Source organism: Psammomys obesus, unplaced genomic scaffold, assembly GCF_907164565.1.
Source record: "Psammomys obesus unplaced genomic scaffold, mPsaObe1.curated_primary_1811, whole genome shotgun sequence".
NCBI classification, from domain to species: domain Eukaryota; kingdom Metazoa; phylum Chordata; class Mammalia; order Rodentia; family Muridae; genus Psammomys; species Psammomys obesus.
In genome coordinates, this window is record NW_026596051.1 from 14,799,579 (window position 1) to 14,805,700 (window position 6,122).

The window sequence follows — 6,122 nt, forward strand, 5'->3', positions numbered from 1 at the left end:
CACACACACACACACACACACACACACACACACACACACACACACACCCTTTTGACTGTACTGACAACACAGATGACAAGAACAAGTGGTCATTTTCTTGGGCCTTGTGAAGCTGGGACTGCCTCCAGCTGCCAGCGTCTCCACTCTTGCTCTGTCAGGGTTAGGGAGTCTATCTGCAAAGGGAGAGAATGAGGCCAGGCAAGTAAAGAGGCATGAGATGAAGAAATGGATCAGGTTGCACTGAATTTTTGAGGGCCTGGTGCTTTCAGTTCTTTCTTCATTTCAGTGCTCTTTGCCTCCGTGACGCCAGTAAAGTTCTGTCAGCGGTAAATCATGGTTTTGTTGGTTTGCTTGACTTGGGTTTCTTTTCACATGTAGATGCTTTATGTTGGACATGCCTGGATGCTAGACCTTTTGTAACTTTACTACAGAATTTTAAAAGGCTTGTAAATTTCATAGAATAATGTCAATTGTTTAGCAAATTTTACTCCTAGAAAAATTCACTTGGAGTAAGTGAAAATACTGTTAACTCTAAATAAAAGAATTTCATTTTATTTAAAAAATGTATTGGGGGAGGGGCTGCTGGAAGACACTCAAGCAAGTGCTACTATACTGAACAAGTATGTGGAGAGATGGGAAAGAAAGAAAAGAAAAGAAAAGATAGAAAAATGGAGTGGTGTGTGTGTGCTAAGGAGAGAGGTGGAACTGGAGACATGGTGGTGGTGACGGATGGAAGAAATGCTGTCATTCCCCAGTAGGGTCAGCAGAATGGTGTATAATAGCCTGGAGTTTATGCTGATATAGACTCTGAAACCCTCAGCCAGGCTGCAGGGTGGCATTGGCTCTGAGCAATGATGGAGGCCCAAGATGAGGAAAGTTTCACTTTCTGGATTGCACCTCCTTGAAAGACCACTGTGGCCAGCAGTACCACCAGAAGACATGTTGGTATCAGTGGTCCATGCTGGTGCCCGAGACCTCGGCAATGAAGCCCGAGATCCGTGTAGATATGTATAGTCTGGGCTGTGTCCTCAGGCTTTGCTGTCTTGGGAGCCCTGCTGATGTTAGTGACATGTGTAACCACTTGAGACCATGTTGAGGCTCATGGTTCAAGCAGCTGCAGAGGGCCATAAGTGGGCCCCAGTGGTCCTGATACACTAAGAGGTAAGGGCCATGTTGATGACTGTGGCCCAGCCTGCAGCCTGAAGCAGTGCTAATGTGCATGGGGATGGACAGCTGGCCCCGCCCCCACGAGGAGAGCCAGCCCTGCCCTTGGTATGGCCACCACTTGGCTCTCTTTAACTTCTGATGTGTGTAGGTGGAGAAAGACTCATCCTCCCTTGGAGGGTTGCCCACAAAGAATTTGATCATGCTCCAGTGAATATATGGACCACACAAAATGGACATTTTTTTATGTGTGGGGGGTGGATGGGAGAGGTCACTGGGAAGGTGGGGAGACATGGGAAGACTGGGAGGTGAGCACTATGGGGTGCATGGTATGAAACTCCCAAATAATCAATAAAAGAATAATTAAATTTTTTTTTTTTTAATTGGGGCTGAAAGATGGCTTAGCAGTTAAGAGCACTTTGTTTCACAGAGGACCTGGATTTGCTTCATAGCACCAACATGGTAGTTCACAGCTGTTTGTAACTTCAGCTCTGGGGGGAGCAGATGCCTGCTCTGACCTCTGTCATGAAGGTTATCTTACATACATGAGTGATGCAGTCATGTTCATAAAATAAAGATAAATCTTTAAAAGATGGGTATCATGGGGCTGGAGAGATGGCTCAGCGTTTAAGAGCACTGTCTGCTCTTTCAGGGGCCCCAACTTCAATTTCCAGCAACCACATGGTGGCTCACAACCATCCATAATGTGATCTGATGCCCTCTCCTGGTATGCAGGGGTACATGCAGATAGCACTCATATACATAAAATAAATAAATAAATCTTTAAAAAGTTGGCTGTTTATAGGGGAAGAGATATGTTACCCTTTTTGTATGCACAGAAATGTACACAAGTACACACACACACACACACACACACACACACACAGATACACAGCCATGCATTGCAGCATGCTTCTCATGTGTGCACTCACCTAGAAGAGTAATAAAATCACAAACTATGACTGATGATTATATTTTCGTGTGTGTGTGTGTTCCCATCCCTCTTTTAAAGTTCTGACTTAGTGCATACCTATTTTGGAATCTGTTTTCCCAGCCAGTTCACTGGTTCATCATAATGACTTGTCTCATTTACCTTGCTGCATGATGAGCCAGTAAAGCTGATAAATTGTTGAAGCAAGGGAGGCAACTTTATCTGAAGTTGGTTGGGTGAGAAGATGGAAGACCTTACCAAAGTCTGTCTTGTTGGGAAGCTAGTAAAGTGATGGCTTACATGAAGATGGGTGTTCCCAGACTGGGAGGGGACTTTTCATGGAAGGTGGACAGGAGGGGGAGAACAGGTAGAACATGATAGATGGAATACATCTGATTCTACTTGCCCAGTCATGAGATGCCTTTTACTCTGTAGATCTCTAGAACAGAGACGGCTACTTCCTTGAACTATTCTTGTCCTGGATTAGTGTGCCAATTACGTAGTCACATACTGTACAGTGTATAGAGTAGAGCTCGCTAAACTATAAAAGCCCTGTAATGGCTTTTACCATTCAGACTCCTGTATTTACAGAAAGTTAAATTAGTCCAGCTGTGATGGTACATGTTTGAGATTACCTCTCCCACTATAAGAAACTGAAAAACAGGGTAAACAGAATATATGAAATTGTCCTTGGACTTGAACAGTAAGTAACACGGAACTGTGATCACTGAGAGGACAGAAACACATTACTTAAGTATATGATTGTTCAAGCTTTGTACTTTGATGCACTTTCCTGAAGGAGGAAATCAGAGAGTCCAAGCAGAGGAGAAGCCCTGTCTGGAACTTAAGTGAGTTTTAGAAAACTTTGTCTTCACTAAACAAAATGCCAATGGTTGGATGAGGTTTCTTGAGGATGGTCAAAATTTAATTGCCATATAGAGTAAGCCACTACTTGGGAACCATAAATGTGACGATCGGAGTTATACAGATGTTCCAGTTCTAAGCCACCAGAGTAAAAAGGTGTCACTTAACTGAGGGCATACCTTTCAGCTGAGAGCAAGACTAACCTGGCCCTGTGATAAAGGTCTTTCTCTAGGCCTCTTCTAACAGAGCTTCAAATTAAGGCAATCCTTGAAGAGCTAAGATAAAGATATCTTTCCTCTTTGAACCCGGGCCTGGGGGTAGAAGTTTATAATCCCAGATGCCATGGAGGTCAGTGTAGGAAGATGGTAAGTTCCAAGCCAGCTTGAGCAATACAAAGTTTAAAAAAAAGTGAGAGCACTTGCCTAGCAAAATTAAAGTTCTAGGTTTAATCCCAGTACCAAGAAAAATAAGAAAAAAAAAGGAAAAGGATATGGTTGATTATTTCAGAGTGGGTATAGTAACAATGAATTATAGATTTTGTAATATATCTAGAAGAAACATTGATGATAAAATTGTTGGTTAGTTATTTTCCCAGTGTGATACAAGCCAGAGTTATCCGGGTAAAGAGAACCACAATAAGCCTGTGGAACATTTTCTTGATTGATGTGGAAGGGTCGAGTCCACTCTGGGCGGCTCTATCCTTAGGGCTACTCTACCTATCTAGATATCTCTTCGTCTATTCGTCCGTCCATCCATCCATCCATCCATCCATCCATCCATCCATCCATCCATCCAATCGACAGTATTGCGATTTGTAGCACAGTCTGCCCTGCAGTCTTCTTGTCTTCACTTCCTGAGTGGCGAGATTAGAAGCATGCATTAACACACTTGGCTTCTCTTCTTGGCCAGTAATAATCTAGCATGTTTAAGTAAAAGTTAGAATAATTTTTTTTTTAAAGGACAGGATTTTTTATAGAACAGGCTGGCCTCCAACTCACAGAGCAGTAGAGGATGACTTTGAATTCCTGATTCTTGCCTCCTGAGCGTTGGCATTACACATGTGCCACCATGTACACTGCACATATACAGTGTTAGAGATCAAACCCTGGGCTTCCTGCATTCTAGGTAAACACTTTACCAACTGAGCTAAATCTTCAGCTCCAAGAAGATTAAAAAAAAAAAAAAATCTCTTTTAAGAAAGTTCCAAGAGGCGGAGCATGGTGGCTCACACCTTTAATCCTAGCACTCTGGGAGGCAGAGGCAAGTGTATCACTGTGAGTCACTGTCAGTCTTATCTACAAAGCCAATCTAGGACAGCCAAGGCTACCCTGAGAAACCCTGTCTTGAAAAACCAAAACCAAACCAAACCAAAACAGAACAACTGCCTCTGCCTCTCTGAGTGTGTGGATTAAAGGTATGTGCTTCCACAGCCCAGCCTAAGAACTTTTTTTTATTGGCTCTTACCAACTTGTATTAATTAGAATGTTAAAATAACTTAAGAAGAAGCTTTTAAAAATATCTTCTTTAGTATTTTAGAAAGAAGTTGCAAATGGCTATTTTATATACAAGAGCATTATGTTATTGTAAGAAAATTATTGTGAAAGGTGTATGCCTCATATTTGGGTCACTGTTTATGACTGCACACTTCAATTTTGTATAACAGTATTTGTCACTATTCTTCAGAATCAACAAAGGACCCTTCCTATAAAGCTTTTTTGTAGTCCAGATTGCCTTTCTCTCTTCCTCCCATCTTTCTTTTATCATTCTTGATGTATTGCCCAGGCAGACTTCTAGCTTCTGGGTTTAAGTGACCCTCTGATGTTAAACCTTAGTATAGCTACACATACCAGCAGCCTGGCTATTGTACAGACTTAAAAAAAAAATGGAAATTACATTACAAGTTGTAGCATAGACATATGAGTGTTCATTTTATTTTGTTTTTAAACGTTTAAAATTTTTTTATTTGTATGAGTTTTCTGCCTACATGTTTGTCTGTGTAGCACTTGTGTGCATTGTGTCCCCTGAGGCCAGAAGAATGCATTGGATCATATGGCACATGAGTTATTGATGATTGTGAGCCATCCTGGACATAGAACCCGGACTCTGAAAGAGCTGCCATAGCTCATAACCTCTGAGTCATTTCTCCAGTCCCTCATGAGACTTGACGGTCACATAGAGTATGATTTTTATTTGACGACTAAGTCAAATCATTTTTATTTAAAGGTCTTCTGTTTTACTAGAATGAGTCTGTCAGGCAACAGCATTTAAGTATTTATTAATGGGGGTGAAAAATTTCTCATTATCAGTATTTTTAGGTAAATAGTGGGTTAGTGCTAGTAGGTAAATAGAAGTAGATAAATTGATACTATATCCATGTTGTATATGGATAAGCTTTTTAGCTTGAAGATTGTCTGAGTAAATATCATTTACTAATTACTAAATGGCACGTGAATAGTTAAACAGCCAGGGATTACTTGACAGAGGGGAAGCTGCATATGAACTTTAAAATTTTAAAATAGAAACTTGCCTTGGAACTTAAGCAAGTTTGAATTTAAGAAATAGTGGTTAGCTGTTGGTATTGGCATCTGGCATGAGATGAATTTGAAATATTAGTGAGTGTGATTTATCCTTGTGCTGTTTGAACTTTGTTTAGAGATGTGTAGTTATTAGCATGGGTCTCTAAACTGGCTACCTTATTTAAATGGCTTCTATGATTTCCAGTTAATGTTGAACATAACTTTTTTCTTCTTGATTAGCAAGTAGCATTTCTCTGGAGGATGTGTTCTTCTTGCAAAATAAAACCTTTTTTTGGGGGGGGGCGGGGGTCTAGAATCCAGCCTAGGACTTCCCTTGCACATGGTAGGCAGATGTTCTACCCTGAGATGTATGTCTAGCCCTTGAAGTATCTTTGTTTGTTACTGTCTCGATCTCTTGCAGAGTTGACTTAGGTATATTAATAATGTCTTATATTTGCTAGGCACTGTTATGTTTTGGATATATTTGCATAGGGTAGATGCATGGTTTCTGATCTCATTCAGTTCCTAGCTTGAGGAAAAAGCAATTGGAGTTGGAGACTTAACTCATGCCTTTCCTTTTCCCTTCCTTTCCCCTCCCCTCCCCTCCCCCTCCCCACTCCCTCCCTCCCCTCCCCCTCCCCCTCCCC